We start from the raw sequence: 23,316 nt of genomic DNA, 5'->3' as shown, positions 1-23,316 counted from the left end.
AGACATATTATAACCAAGCTTGCCAAAACCAAAGGTAAGGAGACATTTATAAGAGCAGCGAGGGATAAAAGAAAAGTCACCTACAAGGGAGAGCCGATAAGAATAAGCTCAGACTACTCGGCAGAAACTATGCGGGCAAGAAGGCAATGGGATGACATATTTAAAAAATTGAAAGAAAAAAATTGCCTGCCAAGAATCATATATCCATCAAAACTGTCTCTTAAATATGAAGGTGAAGTTAAGACATTTCCAGATAAACACAAGTTGAGGGAACTCGTAAAAACCAAATCAAAACTACAAGAAATACTAAAGGGAGTTCTTTGGTTAGAAAATCAATAATACCAGCTATCGACTCAAGACTTGAACACTGGGCAGAGCAACCAGAAGTCAACCTAGATAGGGAAATCCAAAAAAAAAAAAACAAAGCAAGCTTAAAAAAAAAAAGCCCAACACAGGGTAACAGCGATGTTATTATATAAAAGAGGACAACACTAAAATAATAAAGAGGGACTAGAAATGTAATCATACACCTTCCATATGGAGAGGAAGATATGGCAATATAAAGAAATAAAAGTTATAAATTTAGAAAAATAAGGGTAAATAATAAGGTAACCACAAAGGAGACAAACTATCCTACTCATCAAAATAAAATACAAGGGAAAAATAGAGACTCAGCAGAAACAAAATCAACAACAACAAATATGAGGAAAGGACAATATATAAAGAAAATCGACTCAGCACATAAAATCAAGTGGGAAAAAGAAGCTGTCAACACACAAAAAAAGACATCAAAATGATAGCACTAAATTCATACCTATCCATAATTACCCTCAATGTAAATGGACTAAATGCACCAATAAAGAGACAGAGATTGGCAGAATGGATTAAAAAACAAGATCTGTCTACATGCTGCCTACAAGAGACACACCTTAGACTTAGAGACACAAGCAAACCAAAACTCAAAGGATGGAAAAAAATATATCAAGCAAACAACAATCAAAAAAGGTCAGGATTGGCAATATTAATTTCTGACAAAATAGACTTTAAATCCATCTGAAAGAATAAGGAAGGGCGCTATATAATGATTAAAGGGACAATACACCAAAAAGATATAACCATATTAAATATTTATGCACCCAATGACAGGGCTGCAAGATATATGAAACAAACTCTGTCAGCATTGAAAAGTGAGATAGACAGCTCCACAATAACAGTAGGAGACTTCAACACACCACTTTCCGTGAAGGACAGGACATCCAGAAAGAAGCTCAATAAAGACACGGAAGATCTAAATGCCGCAATCAACCAACTTGACCTCATAGACATATACAGAACACTCCACCTAACAGCAACCAAGTATACTTTCTTTTCTAGTGCACATGGAACACTCTCTAGGATAGACCACATATTAGGTCATAAAGCAAGTTTTAGCCGAATCCAAAACATTGAAATATTACAAAGCATCTTCTCTGACCATAAGGCCATGAAAGTGGAAATCAATTACAGGAAAAGTAGGGAAAAGAAATCAAACACTTGGAAACTGAACAATACCCTGCTCAAAAAAGACTGGATTATAGAAGACGTTAAGGATGGAATAAAGAAATTCATAGAATCCAATGAGAATGAAAACACTTCCTATCAGAACCTTTGGGACCCAGCAAAAGTGGCTCAGAGGCCAATTTATATCAATAAAAAGAAGATATCTCCCCAAAAGAAGAAAGGGCCAAAATCAAAGAACTATCCCTACAACTTGAACAAATAGAAATAGAGCAACAAAAGAAACCCACAGGCACCAGAAGAAAACAAATAAAAAAAATTAGAGGTGAACTAAATGAAATAGAAAACAGAAAAACAATTGAAAGAATTAACAAGACCAAAAGTTGTTTTTTTTAAAAAACTCAACAAAATTGATAAACCATTGGCCAAACTGACAGAAGAAAAACAGGAGAGGAAGCAAATAACCCAAATAAGAGATGAGATGGGTGATATTACAACAGACCCAACTGAAATTAAAAGAATCATATCAGAAAACTATGAAAAACTATACTCAAAAAATTTGAAAACCTAGAAGAAATGGATTAATTCCTAGAAACACACTACCTACCTAAACTAACACAAACAGAGGTAGAACAACTAAATAGACCCATAACAAAAGAAGAGATTGAAAAGGTAATCAAAAAACTACCCCCCCCAAAAAAAGCCCTGGTCCTGACGGCTTCACTGCAGAGTTCTACCAAACTTTCCGAGAAGAGTTAACACCACTACTGCTAAAGGTATTTCAGAGCATAGAAAAGGATGGAATACTAATAAATTCATTCTATGAAGCCAGCATATCCCTGATACCAAAACCAGGTAAAGACACCACAAGAAAAGAAAATTATAGACCTATATCCCTCATGAATGTAGATCCAAAAATCCTCAACAAAATTCTAGCCAATAGAATTCAACAACATATCAAAAAAGTAATTCACCATGACCAAGTGGGATTCATACCAGGTATGCAGGGATGGTTCAACATTAGAAAAACAATTAATGTAATCTACCACATAAATAAAACCAAAGACAAGAATCACATGATTTTATCAATTGATGCAGAAGAGGCATTTGACAAAGTTCAACACCCATTCGCCATAAAAACTCTCAGCAAAATAGGAACAGAAGAAAAATGTCTCAGCATAATAAAGGGCATTTATATAATTTTTTTTTTTTTATACAAAGCCAACAGCCAACATCATCCTAAATGAAGAGAGTCTGAGAGCATACCCCTTGAGAATGGGAACCAGACAAGGTTGCCCTTTATCACCACTGTTATTCAACATTGTGCTGGAAGTGCTAGCCAGAGCAATTGGGCTAGATAAAGAAATAAAGGGCATCCAGATTGGCAAGGAAGAAGTAAAAGTATCTCTATTTGCAGATGACATGATCTTATACACAGAAAACCCTAAGGAATCCTCCAGAAAACTACTGAAACTAATAGAAGAGTTCAGCAGAGTATCGGGATACAAGATAAACATACAAAAATCAGTTGGATTCCTCTACACCAACAAAAAGAACATCAAAGAGGAAATCACCAAATCAATGCCATTTACAGTAGCCCCCAAGAAGGTAAAATACTTAGGAATAAATCTTACCAGAGATGTAAAAGACTTATACAAAGAAAACTATAGTACACTTCTGCAAGAAACCAAAAGAGACCTACATAAGTGGAAAAGCATACCTTGCTCATGGATAGGAAGACTTAACATTATAAAAACGTCTATTCTACCAAAAGCGATCTATACATTTAATGCAATTCTGATCCAAATCCCAACGACCTTCTTTAATGAGATGCAGAAACAAATCACTAATTTCATATGGAAGGGAAAGAGGCCCCAGATAAATAAGACATTACTGAAAAAGAAGAAAAAAGTAGGAGGCCTTACTTGACCTGATTTTAGAACCTATTATATCACCACAGTAGTCAAAACAGCCTGATACTGGTACAACAACAGATACATAAACCAGTGGAACAGAATTGAGAATCCAGACGTAAATCCATCCACATATGAGCAGCTAATATTTGACAAAGGCCCCAAAACGGTTAAATGGGGGAAAAGACAGTCTTTTTAACAAATGGTGCTGGCATAACTGGATATCCATCTGCAAAAAAAAAAAAAAAAAAAAAGAAACAAGACCTGTACCTCACTGCATGCACAAAAACTAACTCAAAATGGATCAAAGACCTAAATATAAAATCTAAAACAATAGAGATCGTGGAAGAAAAAATAGGGACAACATTAGGAGCCCTAATACATGGCATAAACAGTATAGAAAACATTATAAAGAACGCAGAAGAAAAACTAGATAACTGGGAGCTCCTAAAAATCAAACACCTATGCTCATCCAAAGACTTCACCAAAAGAGTAAAAAGACCACCTACAGACTGGGAAAAAATTTTTAGCTATGACATTTCTGATCAGTGCCTGATCTCTAAAATTTACATAATACTGCAAAAACTCAACTGCAAAAAGACAAATAACCCAATTAAAAAATGGTTAAAAGATATGAATAGACACTTCACTAAAGAAGACATTCAGGTAGCTAACAGATATATGAGGAAATGTTCACAATCATTAGCCATTAGAGAAATGCAGATCAAAACTACAATGAGATTTTATCTCACTCCAACAAAAAACAAGGCCGGCATTAATCCAAAAAACACAAAATAATAAATGTTGGAGAGGCTGTCGAGAGTTTTGAATACTTCTACACTGCTGGTGGGAATGCTAAATGGTACAACCACTTTGGAAATCGATTTGGCGCTTCCTTAAAAAGCTAGAAATAGAACTACCATACGATCCAGCAATCCCACTCCTTGGAATATATCCTAGAGAAATAAGAGCCTTTACATGAACAGATATATGCACACCCGTGTTTATTGAAGCACTGTTTACAATAGCAAAAACGTGGAAGCAACCAAGGTGCCCATCAATGGATGAATGGATAAATAAATTATGGTATATTCACACAATGGAATACTACGCATCGATAAACAACAGTGAGGAATTTGTGAAACATTGCATAACATGGAGGAACCTGGAAGGCATTATGCTGAATGAAATTAGTCAGTTGCAAAAGGACAAATATTGTATAAGACCACTATTATAAGAACTTGAGAAATAGTTTAAACTGAGAAGGAAACATTCTTTTGTGGTTACAAGAGGGGGAGGGAGGGGGGGTGGGAGAAGGGTATTCACTAATTAGATAGTAGATAAGAACTTCTTTAGGTGAAGGGAAAGACAGCACACAGTACAGGGGAGGTTAGCACAATTAGACTAAAAGCAGTTTCCTGAATAAACTGAATGCTTCGAAGTCCAGTGTAGCAGGGGCAGGGGTCTGGGGACCATGGTTTCAGGGGACATCTAAGTCAATTGGCATAATAAAATCTATTAAGAAAATATTCTGCATCCCACTTTGGAGAGTGGCGTCTGGGCTCTTAAATGCTAGCGCAGCCATCTAAGATGCATCAATTGGTCTCAACCCACCTGGATCAAAGGAGAATGAAGAACACCAAGGATATGAGGTGATTACGAGCCCAAGAGACAGAAAGGGCCACATGAACCAGAGACTACATCATCCTGAGACCAGAAGAACTATATGGTGCCCGGCTACAACTAATGACTGCCCTGACAGGGACCACAACAGAGAACCCCTGAGGGAGCAGGAGAGCAGTGGGATGCAGACCCCAAATTCTCATAAGATCAGACTTAATGGTCTGACTGAGACTAGAAGGACCCCAGTGGTCATGGCCCCCAGACCTTCTGTTGGCCCAGGACAGGAACCATTCCCGAAGCCAACTCTTCAGACATGGATTGGACTGGACAATGGGTCAGAGAGGGATGCTGGTGAGGAGTGAACTTCTTGGATCAGGTGGACACTTGAGACTATGTTGGCATCTCCTGCCTGGAGGGGAGATGAGAGGGTGGAGGGGGTTAGAAGCTGGCGAAAAGGACACAAAAAGAGAGAGTGGAGGGAGGGAGTAGGCTGTCTCATTAGGGGGGAGAGTAATTGGGAGTGTGTAACAAGGTGTATATGGGTTTTTGTGTGAAAGACTGACTTGATTTGTAAACCTTCACTTAAAGCACAATAAAAATTATTAAAAAAAAAATTTAGTGGAGGGGGGTGTCTTAGGTAGCTAGTGCTGCTGTAATAGAAATACCACAAGTAAGTGGCTTTAACAAACAGACATTTACTTTCTCACACTTCAGGAGGCTAGAAGTCTGAATTCCAGGCAGCATTTCTAGGGGAAGGTTTTCTGTCTCTGTCAGCTCGAGAGCAAGTCTTTATCTTTGGCTTCTGTTTCCTAGTTCTTTGGAGATCTCCATGTGGCCTGGCATCAGTCTTCCCCCATCTTTGCTTGTTCAATTGCTTGTTTAATCTCTTTTATATCTCAAAAGAGGTTGACTCAAGATAGATGGTACTCTAATCCTGCCTCATTAACATAACAAAGACAACCTACTCCTAAATGGGATTATAACTAGAGGCATAGAGGTTAGGATTTACAACATATATTTTGGGAGAACACAATTCAATCCGTAAGGGGGTGATAAAGAAAAAAATGTCCAAAAGCAATCCTTAAACCAAAAAACCAAACCTGTTGCCTTCAAGTCAATTTCCGACTCACGGCAACACTATAGGACAGAGTAGAACTGCCCCGTAGGGTTTCCAAAGCTGTAAATCTTTACAAAAGCACACCTTTCTCCCAAGGAGCAGCTGGTGAGTTCAAACTGCTGGCCTTTCAGTTAGCAGCCGAGTGCTTTAGCCACTGCACCACCAGGGCTTATCCTCCAAAAAAAAACAACAACAACTATCTTTTGGGGGATGGTAATGCAAAGAAAAGGTTGAGAAACACTGTAAAAAGGCAATGATAGTGGAGATAAAGAAAGAGAAGTGGATTGGAGAACTTTTTTTATATGGGAGAAGCGGAGAGAGAGATTGAAAGTCAGGGATAACTCAGTGTGGAATTTGGGTAAATTTGGGAGACATTAGTTGAGATTCTAGTAGAGGAGCCAGTTTGAGGTGAGTGGAATGAAAATGATTCACATTTGTGTGTGATCAAAATATAGGTGGGTTATTCATTTATAACCCATGATGATAACAACAGTAATAACTTCTAATGGTAAATGATAGTGTCTGCTAGCAGTATCTTTAAACTGAGTGTCTCTCAAGCAGTAGTCTGTGGCCCATCATTTGCCTAGAGAGCTAAATGTGGCTTTATTTATTTCACAAATATCTTTCATATCATATGCACAATCTGCCATTTGTATTATTTCCTTAATCTTGAAACTGGGGAAAATGGAAGTAGGATGTGCTCAATGTGGCAATTAGAATGAGTCCTGCCAATTTTGGTAAATCATTGTTTGGTGATGGTGGTGATTTGGTTATATTATACTTGATAAGGATCACCCTAATCCCCAAATATGAAGTAGTGGTGGTTCAGTGGTGGAATTCTTGCCTTCCATGAGGTTTGACTTCCAGCCAACACACATCATTCACCGCCACCACCTGTCTGTGAGGGAGGCTTGCGTGTTGCTGTAATACTGAACAGGTTTCAGCAGAGCTTCCAGACTAAGACAGACTAGGAAGAAAGTCCTGGTGATCTACATCTGGAAAATTTTTGTTGTTAGGTGCCGTTGGGTCTGTTCTGACTCATAGTGACCCTGTGTGCAACAGAACAAAACACTGTCCAGTCCAACGCCATCCTCACAATCGTTGTTATGCTTGAGCCCATTGTTGCAGCCACTGTGTCAGTCAATCTCATTGAGGGTCTTCCTTTTTTTCACTGACCCTATACTTTACCAAGTGTGGTGTCCTTCTCCAGGGACTGATCCCTCCTGATAACATGTCCAGAGTACGCAAGACAAGGTCTCGCCATCCTCACTTCTAAGGAGCATTCTGGCTGTACTTCTTCCAGGACAGATCTGTTTGTTCTTCTGGCAGTCCATGGTATATTCAATATTCTTCACCAATACCATAACTCTCCTTCTTATTCTCTGAAAAATTAGCCAATGAAAACCATATGGATCAACAAACGGTCTGATTGTATCATGCATGGTGTTGCCAGCTTGACAGCAGCTAATCACAACAATCCCAGTATGGAGAGAGGATAAAACTGGAAATCCAAATTCATGAGCCCACCATCCCAATGCTGCCCACAAGCTTTGTGCTTCCCTCCCTCCCTTGGTTTTCAGGCCACTGGAAACTTGCATTTAAACCCTGAGAATGAGCACTGACTAGGCCCAGAACAACCTGTTCTCCTGCGTTTCCCCTATAGACACGTGGACTTGGTGTGGATTTATAAAACTGCATTTAGGACTGATGATAGAATCACTGGATTTTTTTTTTTTTTTAATTTCTTCCATGACACAAACCAAAAAAAAAAAAAAAATCATAATAAAATTTTACAAGTTAGCTGCCACTGAGAATAAACCAGAGAGCACTCTATGAAATGAATGGGAGTCTCTAACTGAATCTTTGTGCAGGACAATAACTCTAATGCAAAGCCAGGGTCTGAGGAGGTCAGAGCAGAAAACCCTCCTGGGGCACTTCCGAGGAGAAAGGAAATATCCTCCTCCTGTCGTCTTCACTCCACGTCCTGATATGTCTGTGGATGTGCCATGAAAACATCATCTGCGGCCTCTGCTCTGAAGCAAGGCTTGGGTAACCAGCACCTTAAGGCGTCGCCAAGGAGCAGAGAATTAACCCTCTGTGAACCCAAGGAAGCCACTGCTGCTGAAGTGCCAAGCAAAGCTGCTTGATTCTAATTTCAGCCAAGGCAAAACGTCACTTGCCATTAGGTTCAATTGGCATTTTTTTCCTTTTTAAATTACAAGATTACCTTTAAATTGTATACAGGAGGCTATAACTGCTGTCCATTGGAGGTAATCAGGAATGATTTCATTTTACCCACGGACAGGCTGCCTCTTCTAGAGTCTTTGTTCATTAAGCCTCTGTCTGTCTCTGGTTCCACTTAAGTATGAACGAGGAATATATTCTGTATCACAGAAGGCATTGTGTGTTTGCTTTTTGAGTTCCCTTCTTTGTGGGCTTATGACTCTTTAGAGCAGACTGTGTTTTCCTAGAGCCTTTCACGTATGCATTCTATCTGTATTCTGGGAAATCTTTTGGACACATGGCTGACCCCATGAATTCTCCAAAAAATCATTTGGAAAGACAAGTCTAAACCTCCTTGTTCTTTGTTGCCTTCTTTTGAAGCAGTCGTCACATAACTATTTATTGATCAAGTTAAAGCATCAATTGTTTGTTCATTCACTCATTCATTTGACACATGATTATTGTGCATCTACTGTGTGCAGACATCAAGCCTAGCATTGGGTACAGTGGTGAACTGGGAGCTTGCAGTTTAGTGGGTAGAATAAATTAAACAGGCTACTTCGTTACAGGGTGATAAGGGCTATGATATGGAAGGAACAGGAGGCCCAGCCAAGGTATGTTTATTACAGGGTTGAGGGCTCAGGGAAGGCTTCTCAGCGGAAATTACATCTGAGCTGGGCCCTGAAGGTTAAGAAGTGTTTTACTGGTTAAAGGAATAGGTTGTGCAGAGGTAAGAGGGAAATTCAGGAAGTCTGAGAGTAGTGAGTAAGACTGCATTCTCCACTGTGAGAAGGATAGACGAGTGGGTCAGTTTGTTGAGGAAAAAGAGGGATGGAGAAAGACAAAGGTCATATCACAAAGGTAAGCCCTGTTAATGAGAGTGAGCTTTATCCTAAGGGCAAAAGAAGAGTGATACGACCAGGCATGAATTTTGGAAAGATCACTGTAGTTATTCCACTAGTACTGGGTGAATAGTTCCACAGGATGGGATGTATTTGAAAGCCTGGTAAGACCTCATATGCAATAGCTCTTTCCTAGAAACAACCTCTAACCAGCTGCACCCTTTGAATTTTGATCTTTCCCTCTAAGAATGCCCTCTGTGGTCCATTTCTTCCAATCCAGCAAATAATGAAATGAGCCTGCGGTGAGAACGTATCTAAAGAGAGTCCCACCAAGAGCTGAAGGCATGGTGACAGTATTAAGATCCATGGCCCAAGACCCTAGTCAGAGGTCATTGGTAAGCAGAGGAAGCCTTAGGATTAGCGTTGGCAAAATGATCTAAATGGCTGCAATATTATCAAGTCCCACTGCTTTGCTGGGAGAAAAAGTTTCAAAATCTGCAGTGTGGATTGTAATATTTCTGACTTAAGTTAGAGTCATGTTGGAGAGGCTGCTGGATTTGAGTTGTGAGATCTAGGCTGGGACTCCAGTTCTACCACTTCGTAGTTTGGACAACTTAACAGGGCTTTGCAGTACCATTTTATTCCCATCTAAAAAATTAGCACAACTGTTACAATCCAACATGTAGTGAGAATTAAATGATGTATTTGTAGCATATTGCAGATATCTATTAAATGGATAGAAGTAAGACACTGGAGAAACCCTTGACTCTCCAGGCTTTAGTCTTCTCATCTGTAAAATGAGGAAGTTGGGTTATATGCTCGCTAATTCTTTTCAGCTTGAATAATCTATGCTTTCTTGAATGGTTGCCTGTTTTGGAGGCTTGTACTGATCAATGGCAGGGGTATGTTAAGTATTAAACCAAAAAAAACACAAAACTTGTTGCTGTTGCGTCAATTCCAACTCATGATGATCTCACGTGCTACACAGTAGAACTGCTCCATAGGGCTTTCTTGGCTATGATCTTAATAAAAACAGGCCTTTTTTTCATGGTGCCACCGGGTGGGTTTGAACTGCCAACCTTTAGGTTTGTAGTGGAGTGCAAACTATTTATACCACCTGGGGACCTGTGCTAAGTATAAAAAACAAAACAAAATCCATTACTGTCGAGTCGACAGAGTAGAACTGTCCCATAGGGTTTCCAAGGAACAGCTGGTGGATTGGAACTGCTGACCTACTGGTTAGCAGCTGAATGCTTTACTGCTGTGCCACCAGGGCTCCCTTATAAGATTAAAGGACGAGGAACAAAGATTTCTCAATTTGTTCTTACCCCAAAAGCCAGGTGATTAGAAAAGTGTTTATTTGCTGCTGTCACCGACTGTACTTGACCTCCATGGTGAAGACTTGGTCTCAGAGGATGCAACTGACAGCAAATTTCCTGTAAGACCACTTTGCACTGTAGAAAAAAAAAAAATTTTTTGCTTTTTTTTTTTTTTATGTTATTTCATGAAGCACTATTGATGTGCTGTGCTATCTGTGCTAGAAACTCCGGGTTTCTTCCTGAGTAAGGTCTCGTAGGATGATGATTTCCAACACCGAAAATCTGATACTGACTCATGAAATAAGTGTTCTTGCTAGCATCTGAAAGGTGATTGGATTTAGACTTTAAGCACCCTGTGGAATTAGCCCCTCTATATAGTACCTTGGAAACCCTGGTGGCGTAGTGGTTAAGTGCTACGCCTGCTAACCAAAGGGTCGGCAGTTTGAATCCGTCAGGCGCTCCTTGGAAACTCTGTGGGGGCGGTTCTACTCTGTCCTGTAGGGTCGCTATGAGTCGGAATTGACTCGATGGCAGTGGGTTTGGTTTGGTTTTGGTTATATGGTACCTTTGGTGTATACATATTCCATTCTTGCCATATTTAAAGAATTTATTCTTTCTTATTAGGTGGACATTGGTGTTACTCAGTACTTAATGTCTCAGCTGATTGTCCTTTACTACAGAATCCCTGTGTGGCACAAATGGTTAAGCACTCAACTAGTAGCTGAAAGGTTGGCAAGTTTGAACCCACCCAGAGGTATCTCGAAAGACAGGCCTGGGGGTCTGCTGCTGAAAGGTCACAGCCTTGAAAACTCTATGGAGCATTTCTACTCTGCACACATGGCGCCACTATGAGTCAGAATCGACTTGACGGCAATTGACAACAACATAGTGACGTAGCTAAATATAGCCATGTGTGGAATAGTTCCAAAGATAGGAGAATGACGTTTGGGGCAATAGCTATCTATCCTATCTATTTAGGAATGACCGAAATATGCCTCAATCACAGTTTAAGCATCTCTTGGTCACAGTGAGTTATTGTATCTCCTGTGTTACTAGGGCCTGGTGTTTTCTGTATTGCCAGTATTTTCTCCTTTGGTGCTTCAGAGAAGGCTGATTGTAATGCTGATCACAGAGGACCACTCCAAGCCTCTGCTACAACACAAGCCTCCAACCCTGGGACTCAAAGCTGTGAGACAGCCACACGAGACAGCGTGGAGTGGTTAGAGAATAAAAACCACAGCTTCAATGTCATTTCCTCCGGGACCCTGGGATGGCCTTCCTGTAGGTTGTTTCCCCGACGTGCAACCCAATGACATGGACTTTTTTATAGCCACTCCTTCAAGGTCCATCTCTTAGCTTGAATATCACACTCCTGGGGGACAAGAACCATAATTACTTGCTCACCCCTGTGACTACATTGTCCAGCATGTAGTAGGTATACAAAATAATTGTACAATACAAGGTATGTCTATTAGGATCGTATTTCAATTGTCTGTCTTCTTCAGCAGAGTGAAAGTTCTGTGAAATAGAAACTATTTTTTTCAATACTGTATTAGAAGACTGCTGGTTGTGTAGTTGGTGCTCAATAATTATTTATTGAATAAGTGGATGAATGCATTCACATAAACTAAAGCAAACAAGCTAAAAGGGAAGAAGGTAACCTAACTGGCCACTTACTACCTTGGCACTCAAACACAACTTCCGAGCACAAATAAACAGTGCTAAAAATGGTTGTTCAGATCAGTTCATCTTACCTCTTTTTTCTAAACTATCAATCTACTTTGTAAGAGTATATTTTAATAATTCTTACAGTCAATTCATTCATATATCTACCATTAAAAAAATAGATTCATTGAGATATAATTGACGTACAATAAACTGCACCTATTTAAAGTGTACAAGTTGGTAAGTTTTGATATATATATCACACAGTCAAGATAAGGAACGTATCTGTTACCCCTAAAAGTTTCCTGGTGACCCTTTGTAATTACTTCTCCCCATTAGGAAACTACTGATCTGCTTTTCTAGAATTTTATATAAATGGAATTATACAGTATGTACACATTTTTGTTTGGCTTCTTTTACTCACCATAATTATTTTGAGATTAATCCATGTCGTGGTATATATCAATAGCTTATTCTTTTTGTTTTGTTTTGCTGAGAAATATTCTAGTATATGAATATACCTCTTTTTTTTTTTTAACCATTAACCTGTTGATGGACATTTGGGTTATTTCTAGTTTTTGGTTATTAGAAATAAATTTACTGTGGACACGTAAAAGACTTCATGTGGATATATATGTTTATTTCTCTTGGGTAAATACCTAGGAATGGAATGGTTGGATTATCTGCTAGGTACCTATTTAACTTTTTAGGAAACTGTCAAGTTGTTTTCCAAAGTAGTTGTCCAATTTTATATCTCCACTATCAATATGTGAGAGTTTCAGTTCTTCCACATCTGTTCTAACACTTGGTGTGGTCAGTCTGTACTTTTAGTCATTCTGTGGCATAGTGGTTAAGTGCTACAGCTGCTGACCCAAAGGCTGGCAGTTCAGATCCACCAGGTGCTCCTTGGAAACTCTATGGGGCAGCTCTACTCTGACCTATAGGGTTGCCGTAAGTCAGAATCGACTCGATGGCAACAGTTCTTTGGTTTAATAGGTTTGTAGTAGTATCTAGTAGTTTCATTTGTATTTCTCTAATGACTAATGATGTTGGCCACCTTTATATATGCTTATGTGGCATCCATACATCTTTTTATTTATTGTCGTGTTACTGATTTTCAGAAGCTCTTTATATATTCTGGGTACAAGTCCTTTATAAGATACATGATTTGCGAATATTTTCTCACAGTTCGTGGCCTGCTTTTTCATTCTCTTAACAGCGTCTTTTGAAGAGTAGACATTTTAAATTTTGATAAAGTCCACTTTATCAGTTTGTTCTTTTTGAATCACACTGTTACTGTCATAGCTAAGAAATCTTTGTCTAACTCAGTGTCAAAAAGATTGCCGGGCATCATCCACCTGTTCTGGTCACATGGCAAAGGGGGCAGTTATTCATGGAGGCAATTCGCCACACCTTCCATTTCCCCTCCTGTTCCTGACTCCTCATCTTCCTCTGTTACTCTAGGTGAATAGAGATCAATTGTTGTACCTTAGCTGGCTACTTACAAGCTTTTAAGACCCCAGGCACTGCTCAGTGAACTAGGAGGTAGAACAAAACCAAAAAAAACTCGTTGCCGTTGAGTTGATTCCGACTCATAGCGACCCTATAGCAGATGCAGTAAACATGATATTAGGCCAATTAACTGGTATGTCCTGTGAAACCATAATCCTAAACCTACAAACCAAGGAACCAAATCCCGTAAAGAATATTCTTTAAAAACTGAAATGGACGGAAATATTGATTGATTTTTCTTTCCTTCCTTTTTCCAGACTCACATTCTATTTTTCTTCCCATTAATCTTCTTTTCCTAAGTCAAAGTATTAATTAATTAATTATTTTAGTGGAACAATAAAGGTGAAACAAAGGGGTGGGGTTATCCTTGTGATAACAACTAGGCTGGGATGAAGACATCATCAGTAGCAATCTGTGTGTGCCTCTGCAAGCCTCACATAGTTTTTCCCTTTGGGGAAGCCAGACCATGTGAAATCCATATGTAACCTATATGTGGCAGATGTTTATGGTATTAAATAATATAAAATCTTTAGCTGTTCTGGCCAGAGAGCGTGTTTGATAGAGCAAGATCAAGAAAAAAACAAAAAAGAAATCAAATACTGTTGAAAGGTAGGGGAGAATTTTGGAGAGGTCCTTGTTCTAGGAATAGTTTGATCTTTTTATTTTATCCATTAGAGAAACTAGGGTTGTTTATAAAACCCTCCCCTTTGACAATACTTTGGCACAGAGAAGGTGCAGTGAAAGAAAACAGACACAAGGAAGCTCTCAGTAATAAAAAGCTGTAACAAAAGTAATTGTAGTGAGCACGTGAGAATAGAGAATGCCTTCTATGCTCCCATTGTTCAGAGCTGTGCCTCCAAAGGCTAGGAATGGTCTCCACCTCCATGAGCTGTAGAGACAGTGGGTGAAGATGTTGGAACTGACATTTGCAGATAGAGACTGAATGTGTTGAGCAATATGAACCCCCAGGTGTATACATTTGCCCCTTCCTGGTGAAGACGTCTGTGGGACATGGATGATTACACAAAAATAAGGGTCAACAGCTTGACACAAAGCCAGAAGATGAGCCTAATGAGAAAGGACTAAGAATTAATACCCAAACTCTGCTGAACACCACTTCCAACTTGATATTCTCAGGGTGCTATTCTGTAAAACACCCTGTTAGGGCCTTACAGGTTGTTACAACCAGCATACATCTGCTGCCTGAGCCACACTGGTTGGGAAGCAGTTTGAAAATAATCCTAGATCTTCTGCGAGTATGGTGAGTGGTGTGCTGCCGACTCTTACAGGCTCTCAGGGGCCAATCGTGAGCATTTTGTCCCCACTCCATGTTCAACAATGTCACCTTAGTAGCTTGAAAACGACGATGGGGGCAGTATTTACACCATGAAAACTTGGCAAATGCTACAAATTAAGAATTTTTTTTTTCTTGGTAGCTGATTGTTAAACATTTATCAGCACACCACTATATAATTAGCATTTATCCCACCATCACTACATAATCAGCACTACTTACTTATATTAAGATGTATTAATATATAGTCATATCAATCATAGTTCATTGCATCTAAGATACCATCAGTTGTAAGACACAGCATGCTGAGATGGATTGACACAGTGGCTGCAACAGTGGGCTCAAACATACCTGCCACTGTACGGATGGCACAGGACTGGGCAACATTTCATTCTGTCGTACGTGGGGTCAGTATGAGTTAGAACCAATGCAACAGCATCTAACAACAACAACAAGAAAGAAAAAATGTTGCCAATTATAATTGTGGGATTCCATTAATGGAAGACACTTCTTACTTTCAGCTATGTGAAAATGTGAAAAAATATGAGCCTTAGCACTGAAGAAATACATCATTACTTCAGTTCACAGTATAGGAAATATAGCTCATTTTATATTACTTGTCAGTCACTCACATAAAGCATCAAGCTTTCATTACAAAGTCCTAAGTTAAAAAAATCCTGAAATTTAAATTGTTTGAACTTGGGGAGCCCAGTCCACAGACTGAGTCAAGATTTTGGGGCCTAATATGGGCAGCTGTAGTGATGCAATGGTTAAAGTGCTTGTCTGGTAACCAAAAGGTTGGTGATTCAAACCTACCAGTCAGTCTGTGGGAGAAAGATGTGGCAGCCTGCATCAATAAGGATTTACAGCCTTGGAAACCCTATGGGGCAATTCTACTCTGTCCTGTAGGTTTGCTGTGAGTCAGAATTGACTCGACGGCAATGCATTTGGTGTTTTGGTTTTCAGTGTGGGCAAGCCAAGAAAGCAGTCTCCTTTCACCTACTCTCACATAGCACTCACTGCTTTTTATTGATATTATATGTCTATTCATCTGTCTTTCCCAACTAGACAGTAGGATGCCTGATGGAAGGGCCCCTGTGTGTTTTATTCTTCTTTGCATTCCCAGTTTTGAGATAGTTGCCGAGCTCATTGCAGGAAATGCTAAATGAATGTGTTGATACTATACAAATACACACAAAAACGCACTGATTCCTCAGCAAGGCATAGACATGCTTGGGTATATCATACTGTGATGGTTAAGGTTGTGTGTCAGCTTGGTTGGGCCGTGATTCGGCAGTTACGATGTAGTTTGGCAGTCATATAACGATATAATTATCTCCATGATGAGATTTGATATAATGTGATCACCTCTATAATAGGATCTGGTTGAGTAGCCAATCACTCGAAAGGGAGTTTTCTGGGGGTATAGCCTATATCCAGTATAGGTAAACTTTCTGGCAAGGTTCACGGTCTTTCACCCACTCTGGAACCTGCAGTTCGCTCCTGTTCACCTGACCTCCAGTTCTTGGGACCTGAGCTAGCAGCTTATCTGCTGTCTTACCTGTCAGTTTTGGGATTTGTCAGCTTCCACAGCCTGTGAGTCAGAGGCCTGCTCTCTGACCTTCTGATCTTGGATTTGTCAGCACCTGCAGCTGTGTGAGTCAGGAGAAGCCTCCAGCCTGACCCACAAACTTGGGACTTTTTAGCCTCTGTAGCCATGTGAGCCATTTCCTTTGTATAAATCTCTCTGTATATATATTTATATGGTGCACTGGTTTTGCTTCTCTAGAGAACCCAGCCTAAGACGCATACACATGAAGGTCTACTTTTACAAAACTTTCATTATGACTTTGAAATCAGATTACATTGTTGAGTAGCTCTTTCCTCTGAAAGCTTCATCAGTGAGGCCGGTATACAGGGTTAGCCAAATAACAGAATTGATTATTGCTCTTGTCGTGTGCCTTCAAGTTGATTCTGGCCCATAGAGATCTGTTAATGATGAGTGGAACTGCTCCATAGTGTTTCCTAGGCTGTAATGTTTATGGGAGCAGATTGACAGGTCTTTTCTCCTGTGGAGCGGCTGGTAGGTTTGAACTGCTAACCTTTTTGTTAGTAGCTGAGTGCTTAACCATTGCACCACCAGGGCTCCTTACCCAATTGGTAGGGCTGGTTATTTCCGAAAGATGAATTGAGTGTGGAGATACCCAAAGCCTGATCATATTAAATGTATCACTGGCCAGGTGTTTGGACATTCTGACATGGGTAGCTTGACCCTTTCTCTAAGGATCGTGAGTCTTGAGGCAGTCTCTGTATCCCCAGGTGCTTAACAAGATCAGAGAAAGAAAATCTCAGGGCAGCTCTTCTGAAACAGGCAGCCTGGTACAGTATAAGAGGGGCTGACCCTTTCTACCAAGTACTAGCCAAGCACATCACTCTGAATACATCCATTTGGCATGGTGGATTCTTTCCTTTTCTTTTTTCTAGAAGCTGAAAATATCCCCTGATAGCTTGACAAAGGAGAATAAATTGTCCTCATGTATTTACACAGAGGAGGAGATTTTTTCCCATTGTATTTGCAATTCTATGTCATGCAATGACCTCCATTTTCATAATCCTTCCTGGAGTATCATGATTTAAAAAGCTTTCTCTCCCTGCTGTTTCTGTTAAAAGGTTTTCTGGTGCGAATCTTGGAAAGTCAAATTCTGCATTTGAATGTTGTAGTTCCTCAGATATAATATAAAAGAGGCCGTACTTCTGGTGTGTTTTTCTTCCTGGGATAGTAGTAAGCAATGTCCTTCTGCATATGTTGTTAACCAAGCCACAAGAGCATATACCAGCTTTAATAGTAAAGCAGTTGTGATTACATCTTGCTCATAATTACATTTATTTGCTCACATATGTCCAAAAAGGCAGGCATTAGTTGGAGCACATGGGCATGTGTTTGTGCATGGAAAATCACCCGGCAGATTGACGGTGAGGAAAATAGCTCTCAGCCAGTTAGATCTCTCCTATCACGGACACTTGCAAAGGCTGTCAGAGCTTACTTAGATTTCACTTTCATGCCTCTAAAATCGATTGTGTTTGGAAAGCAGGGAAACTTATTATAGGTGATGGATTTGCATCAAAATAACCAAAATATTAGGGGCTGCATAAAGCAAGGTACACGTCTGTGATCCAAAAGAGAAGAACGTTGAGAAGTAGCATGGTTCAAAGCACCTTTAGAGATGGCAGCTATTTTATCTGAGGAAAAGATGTGTGTAGCTTCTTAGGAAATTTGGGGGAAAATAACAGGGTTAAGTGTCTTAGTCATCTAGAGCTGCTATAACAGAAATACCACAAGTGGGTGGCTTTAACAAAGAGGAATTTATTTCCTCACAGTAAAGTAGGCTAAATGTTCAAATTCGGGGCGTCAGCTCCAGGGGAAGGCTTTTCTTTGTTGGCTCTGGAGGAAGGTCCTTCTCATCAGTCTTCCCTGGATTAGGAACTTCTCACAGGAACCCTGGGTCTGAAAGACACTCTGCTCCTGACATTGAGGTTCCCCATCTCTCTGCTCACTTTTCTCTTTTATATCCCAAAAGAAACCGACTCAAGATACAGTCTAATCCTATAGATTAAGCCCTGCCTCATCAACACAACTGCCACCCATCCCCCCTCATTAACATCATAGAGGTAGGATTTATCACACATAGGAAAATCACATCAGATGATAAAATGGTGAACAATCACACAATACCGGGAATCGTGGCCCAGACAAACTGATACATACAGTTTTGGGGGACACAGTTCAATCCATGACAGTTAGGCATGTGAAAGAATTTGAGAAACTGGATCGTTGAGCTGTCCCTAAGGAAAGTGAGACCATAGTGGAAATGGCATTGGCCTTTGACAGACACAAGGGTTTAGACCCTGGCTGAGCCATTATAACTCAGAAGACTTTGGAGAAGTTACTTTATTCATCATTGCCTTGGTTTTCTTATCTCTAGAATGGGCATAATAATAGCAAGCTTATTGGGCTATTTTCCCGTTTATCAGTCACTAGACTGTAAGTTTCCTAAGAGCAGGGACTGAAACTGTCCAAGGATTCCATATACCAACCATATCCCTTCAGGCCTCAACTGATGGTGACTCATCTCATTTGGAGAAATTATTGTTAGTTGCTGTCAAGTTGATTCTGATTCATGGTGATCCCATGAGTGCAGAGTAGAACTGCTCCATAGGGTTTTCAAGGGTGTGACCTTTCAGAAGCAGATTGCCAGGTCTGTCTTCTTAGGGCCTCTAGGTAGGTACAAACTGTCAACCTTTCAGCTAGTAGCCAAGCGCTTAACCTTTTGCAACACCCAGGCTTTTCGTTACTTTGAAGGCTTTTCTCTCAGCAACTAACAGAGGGTTTAGCATGCAATAGATGTTTGTATGTTAGGAGAATTAATAAATAAATGAATGCTGAAACTGTAATGGCCTATATTCAAGGATCATTTCTAAAGAAGAGCTATGACTTCTAGAAAATTCTTTGTCCAAGTCTGAATCGACTCGACAGCAACGGGTTTGGTTTGGTTTTGGTCTTTGGCAAATTTGGTATTATGTAGACTCAAAATGACCTTTGTTGTTGTCGTTATATGCTGTTGAGTTGGTTACGACTCATAGCGACCCTACACACAACAGAATGAAACACTGCTCGGTCCTGAGCCATCCTTACAATCGTTGTTATGCTTGAGCTCATTCTTGCAGCCACTGTGTCAATCCACCTCATTGAGGGTCTTCCTCTTTTCCATTGACCCTGTACTCTGCCAAGCATGGTGTCCTTCTCCAGGGACTGATCCCTCCTGACAGCATGTCCAAAGTATGTAAGATGCAGTCTTGCCATCCTTGCTTCTAAGGAGCATTCTGGTTGTACTTCTTCTAAGACAGATTTGTTCATTGTTTTGGCAGTCCATGGTATATTCAATATTCTTCGCCAACACCACAATTCAAAGGCGTCAATTCTTTGGTCTTCCTTATTCATCGTCCAGCTTTCACATGCATATGATGCGATTGAAAATACCATGGCTTGGGTCAGGCACACCTTAGTCTTCAAGGTGACTTCTTTGCTCTTTAACACTTTAAGGAGGTCCTTTGCAGCAGATTTACCCAATGCAATGTGTCTTTTGATTTCTTGACTGGTGCTTCCATGGCTGTTGATTATGGATCCAAGTAAAATGAAATCCTTGACAACTTGAATCTTTTCTCCGTTCATCATGATGTTGCTCATTGGTCCAGTTGTGAGGATTTTTGTTTTCTTTATGTTGAGGTGCAATCCATACTGAAGGCTGTGGTCTTTGATCTTCATTAGTAAGTGCTTCAAGTCCCCTTCACTTTCAGCAAGTAAGTTTGTGTCATCTGCATAACGTAGGTTGTTAATGAGTCTTCCTCCAATCCGGATGCCCTGTTCTTCTCCATATAGTCCAGCTTCTTGGATTATTTGCTCAGCATACAGACTGAATAGGTATGGTGAAAGTATACAACCCTGATGCACACCTTTCCTGACTTTAAACCAATCAGTATCCTCTTGTCCTGTCTGAACAACTGCCTCTTTGATCTATGTAAAGGTTCCTCATGAGCACAATTAAGTGTTCTGGAATTCCCATTCTTTGCAATATTATCCATAATTTGTTATGATCCACACAGTCGAATGCCTTTGCATAGTCAATAAAACACAGGTAAACATCTTTCTGATATTCTCTGCTTTCAGCCAGGATCCATCTGACATCAGCAATGATATCCCTGGTTCCACGTCCTCTTCTGAAACCAACCTGTATTTCTGGCAGTTCCCTGTCAATATACTGCTTCAGCTGTTTTTGAATGACTTTCAGCAAAATTTTGCTTGTGTGTGATATTAATGATATTGTTCCACAATTTCCATATTCAGTTGGATCACCTTTGTTGAGAATAGGCATAAATATGGATCTCTTCCAGCCATTTGGCCAGGAAGCTGTCTTCAATATTTCTTGGCATAGATGAGTGACCACCGCCAGCGCTGCATCTGTTTGTTGAAACATCTCATTTGATATTCCATCAATTCCTGAAGCCTTGTTTTTTACCAGTGCCTTCAGAGCAGCTTGGACTTCTTCCTTCAGTACCATTGGTTCCTGATCATATGCCACCTCTTGAAATGGTTGAACATCAACTAATTCTTTTTGGTATAATGACTCTGTGTATTCCTTCCATCTTCTTTTGATGCTTTCTGCATCGTTTAATATTTCCCCATAGAATCCTTCACTATTGCCACTCGAGGCTTGAATTTTTTCTTCAGTTCTTTCAGCCTGAGAAACGCCGAGCATGTTCTTCCCTTTTGGTTTTCCATCTCCAGCTCTTTGCACATGTCATAATACTTTACTTTGCCTTCTTGAGACGCCCTTTGGAATCCTCTGTTCAGTTCTTTTACTCATCAGTTCTTCCTTTTGCTTTAGCTGCTCGACGTTCGAGAGCAAGCTTAAGAGTCTTCTCTGACATCAATCTTGGTCTTTTCATTCTTTCCTGCCTTTTCAATGACCTCTTGCTTTCTTCATGTATGATGTCCTTGATGTCATTCCACAACTCATCTGATCTTTGGTCACTAGTGTTCAATGCATCAAATCTATTCTTCAGATGGTCTCTAAATTCAGGTGGGATGTACTCAAGGTCATATTTTGGCTCTTGTGGGCTTGCTCTGATTTTCTTCAGTTTCAGCCTGAACTTGCATATGAGCAATTGATGGTCTGTTCCATAGTCAGCCCCTGACCTTGTTCTGACTGATGATATTGAGCTTTTCGATCGTCTCTTTCCACAGATGTAGTCAATTTGATTTCTGCGTGTTCCATCTGGCAAGATCCATGTGTATATTCACCGTTTATGTTGGTGAAAGACAGTATTTGCAATGAAGAAGTCATTGTTCTTGCAAAATTCTGTCATTTGATCTCCGGCATCATTTCTATCACCAAAGCCATATTTTCCAACTACTGATCCTTCTTCTTTGTTTCCACCTTTTGCATTCCAATCTATGACCTTACATAGAATCAAAATGTGTCCATCCACATGTTCTCTGTATCATATATCCCTTCCCCTTTGAAGCCTTATATGGTATCCTCACCCCCAGACAAATGGAAGGCTTTCTTTTGTATTTCCTCCTGTACATTCCGCCTTAGGCTGGGTTTTCTAGAGAAGCAAAGCAAGTAAAGTATATATATAAATATATAGAGAGAGACCTATTTCATTGAAATGGCTCACACAACTATGGAGGTTAGCAAGTTCCAAATCTGAGCATCAGGCAGTGGGCTGGAGGCTTCTCCTGACTTATGTGGAAGCTTGGGCTGACAAACCCAAAATATGCAGGTCAGGCAGTAGGCTACTGGCTCCTGGGGTTGCAGGAGCTGGTGAATCCAAAATCTGAAGGTCAGGCGGCAGGGTGCTGGCTCACTGCCAAGAACTGGAGGTCAGAGCTTGAGATGAATGCAGGATTGAGAGAGAACATGAGCTTTGCCAGAACATCCATATACATTGGATGTAGGCCACACCCCCAAGGAAACTCCTTTTTCAACTGATTGGCTGCTCACATCAGATCACAAAATGGAGGATGATTACATAATATCTGCCAAACCATTGAGAATCATGGCCTAGGCAAGCTGACAGATAACATTAAACACACTTTCTATTTGACTCCTTTTTGTTTTGTCGCATTCAATTATAATGGACTACTTTGGGTCTCTTCTATCAGATCGCATTTTGAAAAGTAGGGTTGTTTTGTCTTTGAAACTCAGAGCTTAGCAGAGCACATGATCTATAGTGTGGGTAGAGTCAAGTTTAGTTGGATTAATGTTACAGGTAATTGAGCATAATGGAACGAGCCCAGGACATCCAGTAAAGAGAATTGAGTTTGAGGTTTAACCATGCCACTTTTGAACTGTGTGCATTGGACAAGGCAATTCTCCTCTCTGAGTCACAGATTCCTGTGTCTTTATGGCAACCACATGGGGTTGTTTTGAGGCTTAAATGTGTGAATTATGAGAGTGTATTATGCAAATGTGAAGGGTTGTCTCAGTGCCCTTGAAGCCACATAGAACATACCTAATCCCTCTTCTACTTGGCAGCCCTTCAAATATTCAAAGGAAGAGATCTTACACTCCATATCCCAAGTTGACAGTATACATAATAACTAACTGGGAGGTGTCCAGAATTAAAGTTCTGGCACTTATTAGTTTTGTGACCTTGGGAAAGGTACTTACTTCTCCATGCTTCAGTTTCCCCATTTGTAAAAGTGAGAGAAAAATGGGACCTATTTTATAAGGCTGATGTGAGGATT

This window comes from Elephas maximus, chromosome 21 (genome assembly GCF_024166365.1).
Source record: "Elephas maximus indicus isolate mEleMax1 chromosome 21, mEleMax1 primary haplotype, whole genome shotgun sequence".
Classification (NCBI taxonomy): domain Eukaryota; kingdom Metazoa; phylum Chordata; class Mammalia; order Proboscidea; family Elephantidae; genus Elephas; species Elephas maximus.
This window is presented reverse-complemented; position numbering follows the sequence as displayed.